The sequence below is a fragment of the Lepidochelys kempii genome, chromosome 20, assembly GCF_965140265.1.
Source record: "Lepidochelys kempii isolate rLepKem1 chromosome 20, rLepKem1.hap2, whole genome shotgun sequence".
Taxonomy (NCBI): domain Eukaryota; kingdom Metazoa; phylum Chordata; order Testudines; family Cheloniidae; genus Lepidochelys; species Lepidochelys kempii.
Genome location: NC_133275.1, coordinates 5147995 through 5173397, shown reverse-complemented (window position 1 = coordinate 5173397; position 25403 = coordinate 5147995).

Genomic DNA, 25403 nt, shown 5'->3' with positions numbered 1-25403 from the left:
GGATGGAAAATACATGAGAGATGAATCTGCCTCACTTTTCATATTGTCACCTGTGCCTGAACTAGCTGGAGACTTACTATCTCTGAATAGCACGCTACAGAAGCTCTCCAATACAAAGAAAGCTTTAGGTTCCTCCATTGGCTCCCTTCCATGCTCCCAACAAGTGGGGAGGCCCTGACTCGACCAGAAAGTCATCCACTCTGCTGTAAATGGAAGAAGGTCCATTGTTTCAATAGCTTCCACTTTTAAGTTTATTTTCCATCTCTATTCAGGAGCCACGGTCTGAGCTCCAATAACCCTGGAATTGAACAGAGACCAGGTCCAAGCTGGTTTGTGCAGGATGCAGGGCACCTACTGGAAGAAAAATTGCTGGTGGGAAATTTGGGGGAGCAGAAAGTGGCTACAATTTCTCCTCACCTGGGCAGTCCACAGAGAGCCAATAACGCCCAAAGAGTGGATAGCACTGGCTGCGGAGGGGGCCTTGCCAGGACAACCAGGAGATGCACGGTCTCACATCACACCTCCTGCAGCTGCCTCCTTCAGGGGAAATTAAAGCTGACTTTCTACTGGGCAAGACTGAATTTGTCCTTGGATGTGTGGCTGATGCACTTTGCACCAGTGGTATCGGTTACTGCTGCTTGTCAGCTAAATTCCTTTAGAACTCACGGATGAGCAGAACTTCAGCTGTATTTATTACTTACACATCAGCAGATGGTCCAGGTTCGGCCATTTCATACGCTGCCTGTCTGTGTGTTCCAGGATGATGCCTAAATACACAATGGAAAACAAACAACAACAATAAAACCTTCCCTTGTTGAGTGCAAAGTGATATTAGCAGCCCCTAGACAGGTCTTTGGCCTCTCCTACTGTGGACCTAAGGGTGAGCTGTGGGCAAGAGGATGCTAGTGCAGTTTAGAGTCCACACTGAAGAGAATGAGAAAGACTTTTTTTTAAAGAATGTTTACACAAAACCCATTTGCTTTAAAGAGTCTGTGTTCCTCTTGCCACTGCTGTCAGTTATTGGAGACATACTATGCTAGTGTCTTGGTCTAGTGGTCTGAGCAAAGGCCTGGGGCCAGGAATAAGCGAGTTCTAAGCAGGGATCCCACAAGGTGACTGACAGGTGGGACTTAGGCCACAATGCCTGCCTGTCTCACCTGGGTATGCTTGGGAGAAGAGGGCACAGGGCCAAAGCGGAGGAACCTTTTGCCTCCTTGACAAGGTGGTGTAGCCAGGAACCTGAAAGAGCAGGTGCTGAGGGCAGGTGGGCTGCATGCCTCCCAATGATGAAGTCGTAGTGAAGAGCACTGAGCAACACTGTGGGTGGGTCTGCACTTTGAGCAAGGGGGATCACTCCCAGTTCAATGGGACAGGCCCACACTACCTCGGACAGCGCTCGCATGCTAAAATTAGAATGTAGCAAAAGCAGCACGAGCAGTGGGAGGAGCTAGCCACCTTGAGAATCGACTTTGGGGTTTGGATGGGATCATACTTGGGGTGGTTAAACTTCCTCCTGCTCCTGCCATCGCAGCTACTCTCTATTTTTAGCACTCAGGGCTAGTGCGGGTATGTTTCATCAAGCTGGGAATTAGCCCCCCAGCTCCAAGTGTAAACATGCCCTATGAGACAGTGTCCCAGCCTCTACTACTAAATGACTGCACCGTGCTTTCCCTGCAACAATCCCAAAGCACTTTATAGCGAGTCATGATTTCCTCCGACCACCACACTGGAGAGGTAGGGATATTAACATCCCCATTTATGTATGGGAAGCTGAGGCATAGAGAGATTAATGGCAGCTCAGTGCTGCACAGTGGGATTTTTTTCTCTCTCCCTCAATGGGAATACCAAAAGGGACACTGGGCATCATCTCTCACCAGCTAACTTGACTGCAACTGCCCGGATCTCTTCCCATCTGCTAAAGAAGTACATGATGGTGCTTTTGTACAAGTTCTCCAGCAGCTCGGCATTCTCTTTGGCCTAGAGGAAATCAAGGACACATGAGCTCTCTCTGGCTAGAAGTGCCCTTTGACTGCCAGCACATGCTTTTACGAGCCACAGATAAATCAGAGAAAGAACAGGTGACTGGGTGGACGTGGGAAAAATGGGGATCTGTGGCAGATTTACATTTCCCATCACCCTCAGTCATATATCCCACTCTGACCGCTATTTCCATTACCCATCACACATCCCCCCCACACCTCTACACCACCACATACCACTCCAGTCAAGAATCTCAGACACTTCAACAGCTCACTCACAAGGTGTCTGCAAATGTCCACCTGGAGCTCTTCAGGCTTCAGCTCGGCTGTGCCATCAAGGTGTTCATTCACGGCAGTTTGGAGCCTCTTCAGTCCCAAAAACGGGACACAGAGGTGAAACGTAGCTCTGCATTCCTGAAAAAAAGGAAGCGTGTCACACCATTTAATTGTTCCCTACTGAGTGCTTTGGTCATTCAAAGGGAACTCATCTGCTTGACTGCTCATCTATTCCGGGATAAAAAGGGATTCATCTGGATGTAATTGGCAGAAAACATGCAGGAATGACTAATAGAGGGGAGAGCTTCCACTGCAACCTGGAGGTAGCATCAATGTCTTTTTGGAACAGATCTACCTACGAAAGCTGCTTCACCAGGTCTCTCTTCTGTTCTGGGGAGGCAGGGGCCTGGGGTGCAGAGACAGACAGGAAGAGAGAGCTGTCGGGCTCAGACCCATGACCTATCCTGGATTCTGGTGAGGCAGCCATGGACCAACCTGGCGGGAACTGACTCAGCAGGAGGGCAATGAACTGAGGGGGGAATTTGGGCCTCCAGAGCAGGCAGGAATAGCAGAGCTCCCCTGTCATTGGGAGGAAGATTCCTTTGGCTTAGTAAATAAGTCACTCTCGGTCTTACCACTGAAACCCTGGGGTTCGGGTCTTGCAGGTGCAGCAGAAGTGTGACCCAGCTCTGTCGAACCTGCTCGGCGAAATAGCCCTTCCATTTTCTTTTGGTCAGGCGGGCCAGGATGCCAAATAGGACAAAGGACCATAAACGAAGAGCATCATCCTCCTACAGCCAAGAAAGCCCCACAAGTTAGTAACTAAGGGACAATCGCATCACGAACCTCGCACAGCCATCTCTTCTACGCTAAAGTCGAGGGATTCCAACTACAGCTAGTCGGGAACACTTTCATGAACTAATTTTTGATTCGAATTTGCTGATTCATCAAACTATTTTAGCGACAGTTCCATTTTGATGAAATTCCTCCAGAAGCTAGGCAGGGGTCCTTAGAAACCTGCCTGCTGTCTTGCCAGTGCACCCATTCAGCTCCCTGGAAGCCGATCTAGCAGGCTGACTGGGATCGTGGGCTTCCAAACCCCCAGCGTCTGGGACCCTGGCTCTCAAATTTGCAACTCCCTGGCACTTCTAGCTCCCACAGTTTCCTGGGTTCCCAGCACCGGGATAGTCTGAGAGCAGACTGCCCGGACCCAAGGCTTTCAATAGAGCTCGGCTAAGAAGAGGAATTCTGTTTCACAAAGAGTTTTGAAGTTTGGGGAGAGGGATTGCCACAAATAGGAACAAAACCAAAATTTGACATCTCAAAATTCTCTGCAAAACGGAATCATTCCAACCCTCTCACGTAGAAATGGTAGAGAGCAGGCCCAACGCTCTCTATTGTACCTTGGAACCCCCTTTTCATGGTTATCTAGCTACCTAATCTAGTATTCAGACTTTCTTTGAGCTTCTCAGTGGCAAGAAAGAAGAACAGAAGGGGGAGACTGTGGGAGCAGGGATGTCATCCCCATCCTCCTAATGTTCTCCTCCTCCGAAAAACACCTCTCTTCCCTGGGGCCGAAACATCTCTTCACTCTGACATGAGCAATGCCCAGGGAGTAAATGGAGTCTAATCAAGATCGCTTGAACTGGGGCTGGAGAGTTCTGGTCACATACGTTGTCAAAGTAGGTCCGGATCTCTTGGGTGAGGTCTCTGAAGGAAGAACCTATGTCCTTCTCTTTCAGCTCCTTCAGGACTTTGGCCACTGCTTTCATGCTCTCGCCAATGACTTCAGAACTGAAAGGGTCACTTAAGGCCCTGATCAGGATGACCATAAGAAACTTCTTGTGCTTTTTCAGCTGGACAAACATACGACATTAAAGAACACTGATCACTGATCACACTTCTAATACATTTTCTTTAGCAGTTATGAAGCTGTGGGAATTTCATCTCCCCCTCCCACCCCCCCATCCCTCTCCCCGGAGACCTATAGCTATATTTCAGACCAGGTTCGAGCTACAATGAGCCAAACTTGGTGCCATAATACACCTGTGTCATCCTATTATTAGATTCCTAGTTACTTAGATTCCAAGGCCAAAAGAAACCCTTGTGATTATCCAGTCTGACCTCCTGCATAACATTGAACTTCCCCGAAATAGTCTCTGTTGGAACTAGAGTGTATCTTTTAGAAAAACGTTCAATCTTGATTTTAAAATTGCTAGTGACAGAGAATCCACTACAACCCTTGGTAAATTGTTCCAATGGTTAATTAAAATTACCATTAAAAATCAATGCCTTATTACCAGTCTGAATTAGTCTAGCTTCCTTTTCCCCCATTGAATCTTCTTATACCTTTGTTTGCTAATGGGAAGAACCCATTCTCAAAATGTGTTCCTCATGTGAGTAGTTCTAGACTGTCCTCAAGTCACTCCTTAACCTTCTCTTTGTACAGCTAAATAGATTGAGCTCCTTGAGTCGATCACTAGAGGTATCTTTGCCAATCCTTTGAGAATTCTTGGGACTCTTCTCTGAATCCTCTCTAATTTATCAGCATCCTTCTTGAATTGTGGACACCTGATCTGGACACAGCATTCCAGCAGTGCTCACATGAGTGTCATATTCAGAGGGAAAAGAACTTCTTTACTCTTAGTCAAGATTCCTCTCTTTATGCCTCTAAGGATCATTTCAGCCCTTTTGGCCACAACTTCACATTGGGACACCTTATGTTCAACTGATTCTCTGCCATGACTCAAGTGGTTTTCAGCATCATTGCTTTTTGGGATAGAGTCTCTCATCCTGTAAGTATGGCCTGCATTTTTTTTTGTTCCTAGATGGAGACATTTACACATGGTCATATTAAAGTGCACAGATTGTTTGCTTATGCCCAGTTTAGCAAAGGATCTAGCTTGCTCTGTATTGACTGCAAAGAGGTTACTCGGGTATGTGAGAGAGCAGAATTTGGCCTAGTGCATTGTGTGCAGCCTCTGTAAACTCCGAACAACTATTTTCCTTGGTTTCTCTCGTTATGCTGCATTCTAGTCAGTATTCTCTCTTACCTTCTCAGGCGCCCCATAGACTAAATTTCCCAGGCCTCTTACAGCCATCTGCCGGACAATGCTGTTCCTATCATGTGACTTTTCTTCTAAGATGTGTAAGACTGGCTTAAGGAACTTCTTCTCCCTGAGCATGGGATCACTCATTAGCTGAAAGAAAATCAACCTGTCCATTAGCCCCAATATGATCATTAAGATTGGGAATAGAATCTGAGCAGACATGTCATACACTAAAAACAACAAGGAGTCCTCCTACAGCCCCAGTCTTGAGGATACAGACAAATATGGCTACCCCTCTGATACTTGGCACATAATACACTGTAACACAAATGAGAAATTCCACACAAATGAGAAAGGTCTACAAAACATGGAGCTTTCCTTTTGGGCACTAGAATAGGGATCCACTCACCTCTTGAGAGCCTCTTAGTGGCTGGGTATGGTATCACAGTCCTTTTCTCACCCCTGGTGCATCCTGCCAGCCGTCCTCAGTGAGTCTTCTGTGGCTCAGGCCTCTGGCTGAGTCCCAAAGTCCAAAGGAACCCCTTCTGGGGTAGTCAAGAACAGTCCCATTGTCCTCACTAGGGGCTCCAGCCCCAACTCTGGGTCCTTTACATTCTGCCCTTTGTTCAAGCTCTCCATTAGCATTGTCCCCTCCATGGGGCTTATGCCACTGTTGGTGGTAGGGGAACCTGGGCCTGCCCCTAACTCTGGGTTCCAAACCATGGATCCTATAAACAGGAGCTAGGCACTGCTTGATTTCAGGTCATTGTCGCTTCTTCCTACCGGCCACTTTTAGCTTCACCCTCACCTCAGAGTTAAAGTTCTTCGGGACTCTCTTCCTGAAAACCCAGCTTAAGTAAAGGCTGCCAGAATCAAACTCTGGCTGTCCCCTGAATTTCTGTGGCCAGAGAGCAGCGCCCTTTCTTGCCCCTCCAGTTCCTGCCAGGAACTGACCTGCTAAAGCCCTTCAGCTCCTTTTAGCCAAGCCTGATGGGCTCGGATTGGCTGCTTTCATGAGGCCTCTCTAGACAGACCCAGACTGGGGGCTCTTTTCCTGGGGCAGGGTGTAGTAGGACCATGGGGCCTCTTGTAAGGAGCCTTAAAGCCCAGGTACAGCCCATCACAGGCACAGAGAGGTTGTTTTTCTTAGAACCGGATAAGCCCCGAAGATAGTTGCTTAGCATAAGTGGGAAATATGATGCAGATGTTGGAGGAAGACTGTGGAAAGGGAGGATGCTCCAGCAGGTATCCCCACACTAGCCTAGGACTTAGGAGACCCAGGTTTCATTTCCTGCTCCCTCAAAGACTTCCTGTGTGACCTTGGGCAAGTCACTTAGCCCTTCTGTGCATCAGTTCCCTGCCTGTAAAATAGGAAACATAGTGCTTCCCTACCTCGCAGGAGTGTGGTGGGGATACAGACATTAAAGAGTTTAGAGGTACTCCGATACTAGAGTAATGAGAACCTAAGATAGACATTAATGTAGTTGTAGGTTGCTTGGTTGGTAGTATTAGGACACTCAGTTCATTCAGAAGATGTGCTGAGCTAAAACAAATTCAGGAGGTGTTGGTTAGGATCAGCACTAGGACTTGGCAGAAGAGGTCCAGTCATCCAAACTCTGTCCGTATCTCTCTCAGCCAGCACCTGTGGTTGTGTAGCTAGTATAGGCAATGACGGCAATAAAAACCACAGAGAGAGAGAGAGAAGGACTCAGAAAGGTATCGTGAAGTTCCTGGTGAGGTTTCCATATAAAGGAGGACCTATTCTACTGTCTAAAATGACAATTACTCCTATGAACTGAACTGTACAACTCCCGAAAGAAAGGCAGACAAGAGTCTAATGGTGAAACTGCTCTTCAGAGCCCTGTGTCTTACCTGGGCAAGGAAAGCTGTGCTGGTGACTCGGTGGTTTTCTGAGGGGGAATTCACCCAGGGGAGGAGGCTCTGTATGATCTCAGGTGTTATAAGTCCAGATCTTAGCAGAAGCCTGGAAGACAAAAGAAACCGCTCATGGGCTAGATTGCACACTTCAAAAACTCAGCTGCTCTGAGCATACAGCTCTGATATCTAGGAGTGGGAGCTGTGTGTTTCCACCCAGGACACCCCCGCACTCCCCGCCCACAAAGCTATAAACGGGAGGTTCCCTCTCAGCCACTCTATTGGCTACTCATTCCCAAGGATAAAATGATGCCTCCTGGATCTCTTACCTCACCAGCAGACACACTCCCTCATGGTGTGTCTTGGGGTTTTCCACAAGAGTCCAAGTCCTCTGCTTCCTGAGCGCTCTCACCAGTCTCTCATTCCCACCCTTGAAAAGCACAGATTCTAATGCTTTGATAGAAAGCCTGGGGAAAGAGAGGCACAGAACTGCAGCAATCAGGAGGAAGGTGCAGCTTGAACAGAGAGTCAGGAAGCCCCGGTTACTTCTCAGGTCTGCTGTTCAATCGGCAGTTCACCCATTGGCAATGTCCTGGACACCAGTGTCCCTGGAAGGACTTGATGCTGGGAGGTAAGTTTCAGTCTCATACATCTCATAGGACTAGTTTTGCTAGGGACAAAATTTTGCAGTTCTTTTTCATAGAATCATAGAATCATAGAATATCAGGGTTGGAAGGGAGCTCAGAAGGTCATCTAGTCCAACCCCCTGCTCAAAATCAGGACCCATCCCCAATTAAATCATCCCAGCCAGGGCTTTTTCTCTTTCTGCAAGGAGTATGGGCACTAGCAGAGTACAGTGATATGGAAAAGATACATGATCAGGACCCAGAAACAGGGGGCATAGAGTGTGGTGATCACTAATGGACATTTTGGGGTCATATCTCCAGATATGAGGTGACAGAGTGCTGAGGGTTTGCACTTGAGTCAGCACTCTGGTCACTATTCGTACTAATTCGGTTCCTCACAGAAGGCCTAATTGGATAGAGGTGTACCTGATTAGGAGGTCAGATTGGGGCTAGTGAATCAAGGAACCAATCATTCCATTAACAGGGAAACTGTATAAAAGGACATGGGCAGGAGCCCTTTGAGGGGAACAGACAGAGAAAGAAACTTGGGTGACCAGATGTCCCAATATTTGGGGCTTTATCTTATACAGGTGCCTATCCCCCCACCCGCCCCTGTCCTGATTTTTCACACTTGCTGTCTGGTCACCCTAAGAGAAACAGAAAAACAAAAAGCTAGGAGAGCCTGACAAAGTGAGGTCTCTGAGTGGAAACACCTTACCCCCCACCTGACTTTTGGAGAAGAGCTTAGAAAGTTGAGATACAATATAAAGGTGCTATGTATTGGTAGGGGGATTAAATAGACTATACATTGGTGTTTACAAGCAAAAAAGTCTCAACGCGGTCTGTGTTTGTGGAAGATGTGGGGGTGCAACACCCCTCTCTGTCACAGCTGGGGGCTCATCAGGGATTTCCCTGTTATCTATGCAAATGGAGAGCCTCTTGGAGAAGCCGGTGTAGAGGTTTGGCAGTCCAGGTGATGGAGGGAACACTGAAATGGGTGATGAAGCAGCAAAGAGAAGTGTAGAACAGGGGTTCTCAACCTTTCTGTTTCTGAGCCTCCCCCCACCCTCAACATGCTAGAAATACTCCATGGCCCAGTTCCAGGCCTCTGCCCTGCCAGGCATCAGAGTTTGGGGCTCCTGGCTCCAGATTTTAACCCCACAGGGTGCAGGGGCTTGAGGCTTTAGTGCAGGTGCTGGGCTCAAGGCTTCAGCTTTCTGCCCTGAGCCCCAGCTAGTCTAAAGCCAACCCTGCTTGGCAGACCCCCTAAAACCGGCCCGGTTGAGAACTGCTGGTGTAGAACAGTGGCCTCCAAACGTTTTGGCTCACGCACCCCCAGGGTGACCTGCCGCAGACGCGCCACCGATGGGAGACCTGCCACAGGCGGGCCGCCAGAGGGGAGCACCAGCCGTGGACATGCAGAGCTGCCGCCGAAGGAAAAAAACGGCGGAGTGCCGTCCGGCGGCGCTACTGCTGCCACGCCCCCCCCGGGATCATCCCGCGCACCCCAGTTTGGAGACCGCTGGTGTAGAAGACCCGACAGACCTTCCAACAATCCCAGCAGGCAGAAAAACAGCCTTTCCTCGCCCGGTAGGTTTAACAGCAAAGGAGTCGGCAGGAATTTATATGGGAACAAGCCCAGGTCTAGCAACAACTCCCCCAAAGTTTGGTGAGTCCCGTGACAGGAAATGGAAACCAGGCACAGGAGATCAGACTGTAAAATGGGACCCGTGAACAACCCCGATGTGTTTTTGGTTACTCTTCAAGGAGCAGCAGTGAGACCTCCTAGGGACAGAACAATGTGGGCCCTTCAACTGACACCCTATTTAACCGGGGAAGCACATCTAGGGCTTTTAGTGATGAGCAGGCAAGAGATTATGACATGATTAAGGCAGCCATGCTGGACGAGGTGGGGCCTGTCTACAGAAAAGTACTGCCAGAAATGTAGAGTTGAAAGATGGATTGAGGGATTATGCCTCTGTGCATTTGGACAGAAATTAAAAGATTGGGCCACTCATTGGTAAGGCCAGATACTCAGACTGTGGGGGAGATCATGGACTGCATGGTTCTGGAAGTTTCTTCAGAGTCTCCCTGAGCATACCCGAGTATGGGTTCTGTGGCGCCAGCCAGTTCATCTGGACCCCACAGTTAAAGTGAGAGGAATTTGCAGAGGCGGACATTCCCAGAGTGAGTCAGTGGCTTAAGGGACTAGATTTGAGAAGGACCAGAATGCCTACAGCTGGGAAGGGCAGCAAGAAGAAGAGGGAGGAGCCTCAAGGAACTGTAGTGGGAGCTTGGCCTACGGCGTGCTTCCGACATGGACCTGAAGGACATCTAAAAAGAGACTGTCCGAAAATGGACTGTGGGTTTGCCCAGTTTTGTGGTTGGGACAAGACTCCCAGGCAGGGAAGAAAAAAGAAAGTACCTACCGTATCGGTCTGGGTAGGGAGGAGCCACCAAAGGGACTAATGGACACAGCTTCATCCTGTTTGCTAATCAGGCAGGAGTTAGGGAAACCCCACTGGATACTTCCCAGAGGTAGGATCAAAACTGAATACCAGGTCCATGGGGACAATAAATTCTGCCCAATGGCAGAGGTGACTCTGAAAATTAAGGGGAAGTTTAGGCAGAAACATGTAGGGGTAGTGGATGGATTGCCCCACTGCCTTCTACTGGGCATGGACTGGAATCCCTTTCTAACAGGGACACCAAGGCAGGTATGGAGGCCCAGGAGGGTGTAAATAAAACCTGAAGGGCCAGGTAAAGAGGAAATATATGTAAAGGGGCTGGAGGAACCTAGACACGAAAGTAGAGACAAGAGGGAGGAGAAAGAAAACAAAGGTCAAGTGTAAAGGTGACTTAAGATCATCCAGTGGGGTCAAACAGTCATCAGAGCCCTTACCACCAGGATCTCAGGAGCAGGCATCCCTAGAACACTTTGGAGGGACTCAGAGCAGTCTGTGTCCATGGAAGAGGCCGGGGCACAGCCTACCACCCTGTCACATAGGTACCTAAAATGGGCCTGCACATGGGCCAACAGCATGAGCAGAATATACACTCGTGTCTGCAGCGCCAGCAATCACATAACTAGGTACCCATCCATCTGAACAAATTCAAGTTTTGTGGACAAAACTGAGGCACCCATCTTGCAAACCTGACCCACTGTGGCCACTACATAAGATCAGCCTTACTGGGTCAGTCCAATGGTCCATCTAGTCCAGTACACTGTCTTCCAACAGTGGTCAATGCCAGCTTCTTCAGCAGGAATGAACAGAACAGGGCAATCATGAAATGATCCAATCCCTGTTGTCCAGTCTCAGTTTCTGGCGGTCAGAGGCCTAGGGACACCCAGAGCTTGGGGTTGCATCCCTGACCATCTTGCCTAATACCCATTGATGGACCTGTTCTCCATGAACTTATCTAATTCTTTTTTTTTTTAAACCCAGTTATACTTTTGGCCTTCACAACACCCCTTGGCAATGAGTTCCACAGGTTGACCGTGTGTTGTGTGAAGTAGTACTTCCTTATGTTTATTTGATACCTGCTGCCCATCCGTGAACAGAGCTGAGATCCTGGTTTCCTAGGAAAATTCAGAGACATTATAAAACCATGAAGTCTGTAATTTGAGCACCTTGTTGGCATGGAATAAAGAAACACAACAAGAAGAGAAACTAATAATGTTGCGAGATTGGTGGGAAATGTACATTAATGTGCTACCAGAGCTGAAGTCAACTGAGGACTCAGGAATCTTAGTGTTAACTGGCGAGGGGCACAGAGTGGGTGCCGAGGGGCCTGGTACATACATTCTAGCTCACTAAAAGATTGCCCCATGAGTCTCAAATAAAAGCCCATGTCACCAATATCATTGTGAAACGCATGTACAGATGCTGTGTCAAGAGTCATGGATATGCATTGAAAATTACATTCTTAGGATCTGTGTCTCGGAACTAGTCACCAGGAAAGGTGACAAAATGGTTTTCTTTCAGGCAAGAAATGTTTATCCATCTGTTTGTTTACATGTGAACCCTACATGCTTAATGTACATTCAGTTGAGAAGGACTGTGAGAACTTCAAAGAAAGAAAAGTAGCAGGAAGTAGACAGGGGGTGGGGACCCAATTTTGGGGTACACATCAAAGGTTTGCTCTAGTCTATTTGGGGGACATCTTTCACTTAGGAAGTAGATGGACCGCGAGTTTGCTTCATGAAAGAGGGGTCGCGATCAGGCTTGGTTGAGAACTTTGGGTGAGAAACATCTTGAGACAGGAGGTTAACCTGTTGGTTAAGTTTAGTTTCTAGGAGCAGGTTATGATTTCATTTGAAATGTAACCATTTTTTGCTTGCATTCTTACTCACGGTCACTGGAATCTCTGTTCTTTGATAATCTCGGTTCTTCTTTTCACTAGAAATATATCTAAGTGCTGTGTGTTTTGCAGTACAGAGTATAAGTATCGAGTACAGAGTCTAAAGAAGAAGTAATAAACTGGTGTGTACTGTTCCATTGGGAACAGCAGGCCTGACAATTCTGTGGGAGTTCAGTGGATAAAGGGCTGGACACTATACGGAATGGTCAGAAGACTCGGGGGTGGGTGGGTGCCTGTCATTAACCTGTACAAAGAGACTGAGGTCTGAGGAGGCCTGGGTGGCAGGGTTTGTTTTGCCAGAGCCTGGTAGTTTCAGGGAACTGACCCACAGCAGGCACAGACAAGACTTCCTCACTCGAAGGGCATGTGATGGTAAGGTGCCTCGTAACCCTGGGAACTCCTGGGGAGCGTCACACAACTCTCCTGGAATTCTCTTTGTTTCTCTCCCTTCCTTCTAATTACCGGCAAGGGTTGCCCTCAGGAAGTTGTAGCCCTTTTCGGATTTCGCTCGGGCTGCTTCTCGTTGGCAAAGGCAGCTTTTGTCCGAGGGTTTGGCTGACCTGCTGCAGGAGAAGAGGAAACAACTCTGGGAGCAGTTCCCGCACAGCTTTGCTCGACTGCAGGGCTGACACCACCTCAAAGATGGCACATGTTGCCTGAAAGGAGAGCATGGTAAAAAAGGAGATCTCTTCCCAACACCATCACTCCCTCTCTCCCCTTCTGATATCTGCTGTACTAAATTCTCCCTTCGGCCAGTAACTTGAATGACAGCGAGCAACTTGCTTAACTCGTGGCTCACTTTCCCACATCCGTATAAATGTGTATGACCTCCCAAGGCTTGCTGTGAGTCCAAAGGAAGATTTGCAAAGCACTGTGAGAAACCTGCTCCAAAGACTTTCTAATGGCCAGACAGTTTTAAGGAAATCAGTAACGTAGCTAAAACTGCCGTATTTGTTCCACAGACAGCAGAGCCGGACTCAGGGAAACAGTCCATCAGAGGAGAAGTGCCCACACAGCAATATTATACCACACTTCCCGCTTTCCATCAGCAGGATTGTCACAGGGCACAGGAAAGCCTGAAAGATGTGTCTGTCATCTAACTTACTGAGAGAGGTTCAGCAGCTGCCAAATGCCTGTCAATTTCTGTCTCTGAGGTGATGTTGCCTTCTGTTCTTGCTGGAGTCTTTATCTTCTCTATTAGGGCTCGTAGGACTTGAGTGGCAAGCAAGGGGTCTCCCCCCAGAGATCTCCACAGCTCAGCGGTGTCACTGCAGTTTAACAGAAGTTACAGGTGAGCCCTGGACACTTTTGTGGCTCACCCTGAATGCGTCATATTTTAGTAAAGACCAAATGTTCTCCTTGCCTATGATGAGAGAGTTAGGAGTCCTGTCCTCCTTTAACTCTCCTTGTGTTTAAATATGGAGTTTCCAGGTACAGAACTAAGTTAAGTGACCTAGTCTTCCTGCAGCCTAACCATTAATACTAGACTTCAGAAGGACAGGACACAGAGCGCCAACCTCACTTCCTGTTTTCTCCACTTCCCAGTCAATTTGGAATCATGAGCATGTGGCTCCCAAAGATCTAGGGTTTGGAAGGCAAGTGGATGAAAGAACAGCCAGATTCCTACTCGATGGACATACAACTATGAGAATGAATATTCATGGCCATCCTATGTCCCCTTCACAAATGGTGTCCCTACCCTCTGTTTGCCAAAAGCTGGGACTGGGCAACAGGGGATGGATCACTTGACAACGACCTGTTGTGTTCATTTCCTCTGGGGCATGTGGCACTGGTCATGGTCGCAAGACAGACTCCTGGGCTAGATGGCCTTTTGGTCTGACCCAGTATGGCTGTTCTTATGGTCTTAGATTCCAGCACTGATCACTGATAACTCAGTTAGGGATCTTTAAATGAAATGGTGGATCTGCTTCCAGTCCACTTTTAAGTACCAAGGATGGCAACACTGCTCTAGCAGCCCCACCCTCACTGATACCAAGCAGAGGTCTGATGATAATATTGGCCCTAGTCTTTGCAATCAGCCAGGGATTTGCACCTGAAGCTGTCATGCTACCAGGAAACCAACAGCCACTGCTCATTTCCAGAGTGAGCTCAATTCAGGCGTCTAGAGAGGTAGATGTTTCCAACAGTACACTCCAGTTATACCAGTAAAGATAGGTCTTTAGGATGTCAAAGCAGCTATTCATGAATGGAAACAGAATGACACTTAATTTCTCTCCGCACCCCACCTTAACGTGTTCTTGGACCTTCCTGCAGAAAGAGCCAGGCTCTTAACCCTTAGGAATGATCCCAAACTGTCTGCTGCTTAAATGAAGCCCTACATCTCCTAGTAAAGCTGTGGGATCCATGTTTTACCAAGATGAATGCAACAGGTAGCGGTATATACCTGTCCATCAGCAGACGTTTGCTGAGGAGGCTGGAGATCACTGCCTCTTGGTGATGGTGAGCTAGAATGGACACTGCCTCCACCAGGAACTGCCTCAAGCTGCCCTCCTGGATCGTAGGCATGTGGCGATATAGTATAGCCAGGATATCTGGCACCTGGAAGGAACAAAACCAGAAAGAAATGTCCCTTTTTCTTTCTCTCCATTCACTCTACAGAATCAAAACCTTTATTTAACCATCTGCTGCTTTTTTAGAAATGCCTCACTTCAAGAAGCAAATGTTCAAATACGTCTGCGTAACTTGAACCCACACAAATTGCCCACACACGGCTGTAAAAATTAACACTGACACACACACAGACACACCAGGTAATTTAATGTGGTGGTGCCCAGCTATGCATTACATAAACAGTTCACATGCACAAAAGGCGGCTTTGCTTGCCCAGATTTTGCAGGTGTGATTTAAGCAGCCAAATCTGACCATTTGCCTCGAAGAATGCAGAGCTCATCAACAACCACAAGCACAAAATATGCAAGTGCTTTAAAGACAGTGTGCAAATGCCTGGGACTATGAACAGGGGACTACCTCTCATATTCATTCCTAGCCCTTCACATCTTCAAAACACTGTGCAAACATGGCAGTTCTGCTGCGAGGGTTCCCTGTTCCCGAGGCCTTTCACCGGCCTTGTTAGAAGATTTGTGAAGTGCTCCTTTCATCTAGCCCTAATGCACTGGGCGCCAGAATAAGGCATATAAATAGTGGATCCCAAAGACACTAGTGTTTTCTCCCTCCCTCCTTCTCTTCTTAAAGGGTAGGTCTACACAGCAAAAAAATCCCACAGCACTGAGTTTCAGAGCTCAGGTCAACCTGGGCCTGTGGGGCTTGCACCATGGGGCTAAAAGTGGAGCTGTTCCTGCTCGGGCTGGAGCCCAGGCTCAGAAACCTGGCAAGAGGCTGGCAATAGTCCAGTGCTCTTTTTAATCCATGTAGCCCTTAACCATAGGCCTCCTAATACCTGGAGGCCTCCAAGTGCCAGTCATTCTGTCTTCTTGTCTTTTCCCCAGAGTCTGTTTTCTCAAGCCTTTCTTGGCTGAATACTTTGGCAACAAGCTAGACCAATAAACAACCAACCATCTTCCTTTTCCCTTGGATTATCTCGGTCTACTGCTATTGATTCTGCCATTGCCTATCTTAGGGTAGAAACAGAGATGGAATCGACTCTATGTCCGAGGGGGAGAAACAGCAAGATTTTTCTTCCTTACACATGAGGGCAAAGATCAAAAAGTCTAGAGTTCAGGCAGAAAAGCTCTCCAGTTCCCAGTTTTACCTCGTCCAGCATGGCACCTCCACACTCCTTCAGGATGATCTTCATCCACAGTCCAGCTGCCGTGGCACAGGTGGGGCTAGCAGACAGCAGACCACCCAATGTGGCCTCAATAAAGTCTGTGGCCTGTTCCGAAGGAAAGTACTCACTAACAACCTGGGAACAAATCAAAAAGAGGAGAGACCGCCATGATGTTTGGCTCCAGCACTTTTCAAAATGGAAAAAAAGATACATGCATCAGCAAATGGTGAATTAGCCTCCTGTCTAGCTCGCCATTTGGGATTACAATTCTCTCTCTAGTCTCTAGACTACATTTTTGTCTTCTACACTAATGATATCAGGTTAGAGGCAAAGACTCTGTTGCACAGTTAGCACAACATTGTACTGGATACGCAGGAGGTAAGTTTCCCGTTTGTAGTCTCTGACATACACTGCATCTTTTTACAGCACACAGAAGTCAGTCAAGAGAGGCGTGCACACAAATATCGGCGAAGGCAAACCCACAAGGTGACAGAATGAATCCTGGGTGGTTTCTCAGCTTGATGTTCCACTAACATAGTTTTTCTCCTGGATGGCTGGATGGCAGGGCCGGCTCCAGGCACCCGCCGAGGAAGCTCATGCTTGGGGCGGCAGATTGCAAGGGGCGGTGTTCCAGCCAAGCTTGGGGCGGCATGGGGGTCTTTTATTTCATTATTTTTTGTGCTTCACCGCTCCGGATCAGTGAAAAAGCAAGAGCCGGCCCTGCTGGATAGGTACATGCGTGTGCATCCGCGTGCGCATTTTCATGGGCGTGCAACATTCTGTGGAATCTGGTTTTTACGTGGCATTCAGAGCACACATCTATGAAAAGCATCTTGCTGGTTACTAGCAACCAACGCCCCACTCCCACAGCTCCCTCCGAGTACGGAAAGGCATCATGAAAGAGCAAATGTCAAATGAACGGTGCCCGGTCACTCGCACATCCGCACAAGCTTTTTGAGTCAGTTACCCTGGCCATTTTGGAAGATGCCTGAAACAGAGCCTCGGGGTCTGGAGCTCTTAGTGCTTCACGGAGACATCTCAGCTCCTCCTCTGCTGAGCCCAGGTTTATGGACTGGCCTGGAGTGGAGAAAAGGAGAAAAAGTACTGTAACGATTAAGGAAACTGAACCCCTACTGCATGGATCTTCATATGGGAGGATCCATGTGCTATCATAGAATCATAGAATCTCAGGGTTGGAAGGGACCTCAAGAGGTCATCTAGTCCAACCCCCTGCTCAAAGCAGGACCAATCCCCAACTAAATCATCCCAGCCAGGGCTTTGTCAAGCCTGACCTTAAAAACTTCTACGGAAGGAGATTCTACCACCTCCCTTGGTAACGCATTCCAGTGTTTCACCACCCTCCTAGTGAAAAAGTTTTTCCTAATATCCAACCTAAACCTCCCCCACTGCAACTTGAGACCATTACTCCTTGTCCTGTCCTCTTCCACCACTGAGAATAGTCTAGAACCATCCTCTCTGGAACTACCTCTCAGGTAGTTGAAAGCAGCTATCAAATCCCCCCTCATTCTTCTCTTCTGCAGACTAAACAATCCCAGTTCCCTCAGCCTCTCCTCATAACTCATGTGTTCCAGACCCTTAATCATTTTTGTTGCCCTTCGCTGGACTCTCTCCAATTTATCCACATCTTTCTTGTAGTGTGGGGCCCAAAACTGGACACAGTATTCCAGATGAGGCCTCACCAATGTCGAATAGAGGGGGACGATCACGTCCCTCGATCTGCTCGCTATGCCCCTACTTATACATCCCAAAATGCCATTGGCCTTCTTGGCAACAAGGGCACACTGCTGGGTCATATCCAGCTTCTCGTCCACTGTCACCCCAAGGTCCTTTTCCGCAGAACTGCTGCCTAGCCATTCGGTCCCTAGTCTTTCTGTGTGTGTCTGGTTTCAGTAGTCTCTCTGCTCTCACTATTTACATCTAAGCTCCTATTCAAGTACAACTCATGCAGGTAGATCAGAGGTTCCAGTTTAGAGGTGAATCCGTCCACCAAACTCTCCTTGTAAAAGAGACGGGGATAGACAAAAAACTTCGGCAAGAAACCCAGGCTCATCAGTCACTTCTAAACAATGCTGGGATTACTATGTCGTACATTCAAAGGCTGGAGTCCCTTATTCTGTTTCTGAATCACCCACACTGTTTTTAGGACTGATTAATAATAATTGGAAATAGGGTGACCAGGGGTCCCAATTTTATAGGGACAGTCCCCATTTTGGGGTCTTTTTCTTATATAGACTCCTATTCCCCCCCACCCCCTGTCCCGAGGTTTCACATTTGCTGTCTGGTCACCCTCATTGGAAATGGCTTTAAACGATAACCAAGCTCTATCCCTTATCATCTAACCCTTAGGTGAAAAGAATATCCTACTCTTTCACAAAGGGGAAAAATGGCCTCTACTTACTCCACTAGCTCTGAAGGCTCATGCCAGAGGGCTGCTGGAAGAACTTTTTGTTTACAGAATTATTCCAGGAAACCCCTCCAGTACAGCCAGTGGCGGGGTAAAGAGAATGAAAATGTTGAGTACGAAGGGCTTGTCTCCATGGAGATATTCAAGAAAGCTAATCCCCATTCATTTTCAAAAAGCATGAGTTAAACTTCATTAAACACCTATGGGGACACACTTATTTAGAATTAAAGTGGCCTTCATTCAGGTTAGTTTCATCCACGGAATTCACTACAATTAATAAGGCCCATTTTAATTCAGAATCCGAGCATCCACACATGTGTTTAATGCCATTTACCTCATGCACTTTAAATGTACACCTTTAGTTCATTTGGATTAACTTTCCTTAGTGTCCCTGTGTAGACAAGCCCTAAGGAATTTAGTGCTTATCTACCTGTATGCAGGTATCCATTTATTAGTTGTACAGTTCCCAAAAGTGTGCTAGGCTCTTTACACGTCAGAATCTTCTCTTCTAATGAGGTATTTACAAGATGCCCACCATTCTGTTATCTAAGCGACAACAGACAGGACAGAAAGAACTAGATAGGCAGACAAATGGACATTACAACAGTGAAAGAAGGTGAAGAATTCCTTATACCTGCTAATGGTCTCCTCACCTTGTATACAGAGAAGGCAGCTGATACAGTCAACCACCCACTGACGGGACGTGGCCAGCGAATCACAGCTGTATGGTGCTATTCGTCCAATCAGAGATCCAAACCGATCAAAAGTTCCCTGAGTCCAATGAAAAAAGAAGAAAGAACGAAGAATGAATGGTTTCCAGTTGGACTAGACTTCACTTGCCATCCTTATTGTTGAGACCAGTCAGCTCTGTGTTTTTGGGGAACCAGGGCGCAGTATCTAGCCTGTCTGACTCATGAAAGACACCCCCCGCCCCCACCAGTCTCTGAACCAAAACCCATCAGAGAAAAGGCTTGCAGAGAACAATGAAGGGTGTTGGGAATCACACCTAGACCCCTCCTGAGAAGGGTGACAAGATTAAGACATCTCCATTTGCATACAGAATGAAGAACAGAGACAACTCCCCTAGCGTCATCTGCATGAAAGATGGGTTAGGAATTAGCATGAAGAATGAGGAACAGAGAATCGCACTGAACTTTGGGACCAGAAAAGCAGGGACGCACTGCATCATGGGAATCCCTGCTCCAGATGCTAATGAACCTACGCCTGCACACACCTAGCTCAGCAATTATCACACCAATTCTAGTAATAAATCTTTATTATCCTAAAATACTGAAGCAGCCTAGTTGCCTTGTGAGCTCCCTGGAAAAAAAACACCACCCATAGCCAAGAGTGATCAGCTCCTATTGTCTAGCCTAAAGAAAACCCTTGAAAACCCATCAGTTTACCCATAAACAAATCTAGTGTTCTCCCTTGAACCATTGTATTTTCTCTACAAAACCCCCTACCTATGCCCAAGTAAGGGTTCTGATGTATAGACCCAACCTCTGCTTCAGTTCCACTGGGATTCCATCTCCTGACTGATCGTGCGGGGGGCTCTGCCTGTCTCCAGCACTCAGGACCCTGAGCTACGAACACCACCTGGGAACCCCAACCAGTTCAAGCCTCATGGAGTGGGTGAGATTCCCCCCCCCCCCGCCCCTCCATTTTCTTTTCTTCCTCAGGTATTAACCTTTCAAATGTAACCATTATGTTTGTTTAGGCCTCCTTGTGTAGTTATCACTATTATTCAGCAAATAACTTTTATGGTTCAGCTGGTTGCTTCTCTCTCTCTCTCTCTCTCTCTCTCTCTCTCTCTCTCTCTCTCTCCCTCCCTATTTTACTCTGTATTTTCCGCTTCCCCCATTTACTCTGCAGCAAGCCTTCTTTTACCTAAGCTAAAGATCCCGGTAGTGCCCAAAAATACTGTGGGGTTTGCTCATGAAGTGGGTTACTACCAGTACAATTGTAACGTGAAAGTGGGATAGGGATGTGTTAAACTTGGGGCACGTCAGAGGGGAGCAGCTGAAAGTGCTGCTTAACCCAGCCCATTGAGTACAGGGCCATATGAGAGGATCAGCTGGAGAGGGCTGATGGACCTGGTCCGCTCAGACTCGCTCTGCTAGTGCGTGCGTGCGTGCGTGTTCATCTCGTTCTAGGCTGGAGGGACCCAGCCCTGGGGCACCGAGGTCCTGCAGGGTAGCTCCACTGGGAGGGGACTTGCAGAAGGAAGGAGGAGAGCTCCACACACGTGACATAAGCAGCACATTAATAGAATTACAGACCCTCCCCCCCTCCCCCAAGAAGAGTAACCCTAATCAATGAGCCTACCCCAAAGTAACAGGCACATCTGGTAACATTGTGCCCCTGATTCCTGTACTGTACTGGGTAATGCACTTTGGAAAAGATAATCCCAATTGTACATACAAATGGATGGGGTCTAAATTAGCTGTTATCACTCAAGAAAGAGACCTCAGAGTCATTGTGTACAGTTCTCTGAAAGCATCCGCTCAACATGCAGCCAAAAAAGTTAACAACATGTTAGGAACCCTTAGGAAAAGGATCGATAAGAAGACAGCAACTATCATTATGCCACAATATGAATCTACAGGACCCCCACACCTTGAATACTGCATGCAGTTTTGGTCATCTCATCTCAAAAAAGATGTGTTAGAATGGGAAGAAATACGGAGAAGTGCAACACAAATTAGGCCTATGGGATAACTTCTCACCCAAGGGAGATTAAAAAAAGAGCGACGTTTCAGCTTGGAAAAGAGACGACGAAGAGGGAATATGCTAGAGGTCTATAAAATCATGACTGGTGTAGAGAAAGTCAATAAGGAAGTGTTATTTAGCCCTTCACCTAACACAAGACCAAGGGGTCCCGCAATGAAATTAATAGGCAGCAGGTTTAAAACAAACCAAAGGAAGCATTTCTTCACACAATGCAGTCAGAAGACAGGATACTGGACCAGATGAACCATTCTTTTGCGGGAGGCAGGTTAGCCATTCTTATGTTTTATGTTCTTAGCTGGTTAAATAGAAATTTTCCTTTACCACCCTGGGAGCATAAGAACCAAGAATGCATTTGTGACACTGGCAGACCAGGCAACCTGTGTATGACCCATAATAACTTAACGAGAGGCACTTCCACTGTATCAAGACAAAAAGAAAAGGAGTACTTGTGGCACCTTAGAGACTAACCAATTTATTTGAGCATAAGCTTTCGTGAGCTACAGCTCACTTCATCAGATGCATACTGTGGAAACTGCAGAAGACATTATATACACAGAGACCATGAAACAATACCTCCTCCCATCCCACTCTCCTGCTGGTAATAGCTTATCTAAAGGGATCACTCTCCTTACAATGTGTATGATAGTCAAGTTGGGCCATTATGCTTTTGATTTTGGCTCCTTGGATTAGAAACATGGATACATTTAACACCGGCAGGAGAATGACATGCCTTCTCTATTCTGCAGTCTCCCATCTGGATCTGAATGAAAGCTCCACCCAGATATCCATTCATCCCATAACACTGAAAAAATTGAAATAGTTCACTGTTCCACACACAATCTTACCGTAGCATTCTGATCACTGAGAGTGGATTTCACAATCAGAAGCTTTTTGACTCTTGTCTCAGGCACTGAAAGATAAGGAGAGGTGTACAGTACTTCTTTGTTCCACACACACTCACTTTCCACACTGGAATTAATCCTGGATTTCAAAGGGCCCTAGTTAAGAATAGTACCAAGCTTCTCTCCTCTACAGAATCAGTGGGGAAAACATAGGACCAGATTCTGGTCTCAGTTGCACCAGTGTAAATCTAAAGTAATTCCATTTCTCTAAATAGTGCCATCCTACTACCATGATGGAAATATTATAAAGGAGTTTGATAGACTGAGGTGACTGAAGTTAATCTGCAAAAAGAAAAGGAGTACTTGTGGCACCTTAGAGACTAACCAATTTATTTGAGCATGAGCTTTCGTGCTCCTTTTCTTTTTGCAAATACAGACTAACACGGCTGTTACTCTGAAACCTGAAGTTAATCTGTGTTTACACCGGCATAACAGGACTCAGAATCTAGTCTAGAGTGTATAATACTTAGGATTCTCGAGTCAGGAGTATTATTCTATTTTTATCTGATTATTGTTAACGTGCATTAGCCCCAAGTTAACTTCTGCATTTGAAGTTGAAAAAGACCTTGACAAATATCTTGGGCTACATTCAGCACTTAGTTGAACCTGTTGATTTCCATATGGGGCCGTATGGGGGTAACTTAGGGCAGCATTTGGTCCCTTAGTGGATCTCCAAACCACTGGTGACTGTGTGTTCTAGAGCCTCTGTGCCCCAGTTGCAGAGGTGATGAGTCTGTTGCAGCCCTGCCGGGCCTACACAGCCTTGGTTCTTTAGCTCAATCTCTAGTAGCTCAAGCTTTTAGCTCTGGATGTCCTCAGCTCAACCCTCAGCATGTCGGCCAAGAGGGCAGCTGGCACAGTTGCTCCTGTGTTACTTACAGTCAGCCCCAACAATAGCCCTCAGGAGCTCTAAAGACACCACACGAACGGCCTCATGCTCAATCTCCTGCTGCTTGTGTAGAAATGCTAGCATGTCATCAGGAGAAGAACGGGCTGCAAGGGAAGAAATCACATCCTCACTGCCTGCAGAACTCTTCTTCTTACCGTACCTCACAAAGGTAAGGAAGTTACAAAGAAACCACAGTGTCACTCAGAGTGTCTTCCCCTTACCTAGCAGAAGTACACAATGGAACAGCTCTTTGTGGTTTTCAGTGCTGAGCTGCTTAGCTGGAGAACAGATCTGTGGGAAGAAGGGAAATGGTCAAAGAAAAGCTAATCAGAAGCAATGGAAAAGAAAAATGTTCAATGAATTTCTAAGCTTCCGCTTCCTGCTTGTCCAACTAGAGGTCTGAACCCTAGGGAGATGGTCCTGCATGCACAGCAAGACTCAAAGACAATGACCAATACATTAGATAAGAGAAGCTAAAGTGTTTTGAGCAGCAGAGCTGACCTAATCAAGACACAGCCACAGTTTTTACTTTACAATTCTGACTCCCCCTGGTAATCGGCTTATGGTGAAATTGCTTTACAAACTGAGCTGGATAGTAGCTAAGAAAATGAGAGCGCTCCCTGCTTACTCTTGAGCCTGCAGAAATCAGTAAGGCATGAGGAGGTCCCCAGGCTCTCCACGATCATTCCATCGATTTTTCAGTGTTAATATGCTTCAGATCTGCTGTGCCTAAGCTCAAGGGATCCAAGCAAAACCACCCCTCACCTGGTTGTGCAGAGCTCTGCAGATGGCTTGAAACTTCGCTTTAGGTAGAGGGATCTTATATTCACCAGAGACCTCCAAGAGCTGGCTCAGACTCTGCAACAGAGGGCGAAAGTCAGATGGTGGGCACACAAAGGAGCCATATGTAGTGACTGAAGCAGATTCAGGGGATTCCTAGATTCCAAGGCCGGACCGGATTCTTGCCATCATCTAGTCTGACCTCCGGTCGGTATGACACAGGCCATAGACCTTGCCCAGAATCATTCCCAGAGCAGAGCTTTTAGAAAAACATACCAATCCTGATTGAAAAATCGTCAGAATCCGCCTCGGCCCTTGATAAATGGCTCTAATGGTTAATTATCTCACCATTAAAAATGTACGCCGTATTTCCAGTCTGAAAGTGTCTAGCTTCAGTTTCTAGCCATTGGATCAAGTGACACCTTTCTCTGCTAGACGGAAGAGCCCATTAGATAATAGGAGTCCCTCATGTAAGATATTATAGACTGTAATTAAGTCACCCTGTCACAGGACAGGTCCACCCCATCAGGGTGGTATCAGGTTGAGGAGGAATTGAAGTAGATCTGGAGTGGCCCAACTGGCCTAGTCTCCCTAGCCACCACAGCAGTCCAGGCTCCTAGGGCAGCATCGCCTAATGGTCGGGATCAGTGCAGCAGCCCTTGGGTGAGGGACCGCAGCCCAACAGCCTGAGTCACTTGGGCTGCCCTTCTAGGGATGGCAGTGCGGCCTAGTGGCCAAAGTCAGTAGACCCACCCTTGGCTGCAGGGCAATGCGGCCTAGTGGCCAGAGTCGATAGAACCACCTTTTGTGGCAGGGAAGTGTTACCTAGTGGTGAGCCCTTCTCCACTGGGTCCTACCTATTCCACAGGGTCCCAGCCCAGGGCGCAGGGGTATCTGCCACCAACTCAGCGGGGATCCTTCCACAGCATGCTGAGTCAAGCCCGCTACCTCAACTGGATCAATGCTTCGTCCACCTAGGCTGCTTCCCACCCGTTCTTCCGCAGCTGGGACTCTCAGGGATTCTGGGGTCTCTCCTCCATCTCTGGCATTGGGTGGCTGGGGGTCAGCTGCAGCCACAGTCCAGCTGGCCTCTGAATCCTGGAGCACTGGCAGTCTCTCTGCAGGAGCCTGCAATGCGCCTCTGCTCCCTTCGGCAGCCATCCCAGCCTGAGCTGAGCGGCTCTCTTTTGTATCCTGGGTCCAGCTGAAGCATGCCGAGCAGAGATGAGGGGGCATGGCCTCCTCGGCCCACAAAGCATGATTAACCCCTGCTGAACCAATGCGGGGTAGGTAAACCCCATCACACACCCTTTTACTTTCTGTGTATTAAACTAAAGAGATTTACTTCCTTGATTCTCCCTCTGTAAGGCACATTTTCTAATCCTTTCGTCACTGTGGCTCTTCTGTCAATTTTTCAACACCCTTTTTGAATTGTGGCCACTAGAACTGGACACAGGATTCCAACAGTCGTCAGACAAGTGCCAGATTTAGAGGTAAAATAACCACTGTGCTCCTCCTTGAGATTCCCCTTTTGATGCACCCCAGCTTTAGCTTTTTTGGCCACAGCATGAGTTCATGTTCAGCTGATTATGCCCCATGACCCCCAAAATCTTTTTCAGAGTCACTGCTTCCCAGGACAGCATCCCCCATCAGGTATGTGTGGCCTAAATCCCTTGTGCCTAGACACATACATTTACATTCAGCCGTATTTAAAGACATATTGTTTCTTTGCGCCCAGTTTGCTAAGTGATCTAGATC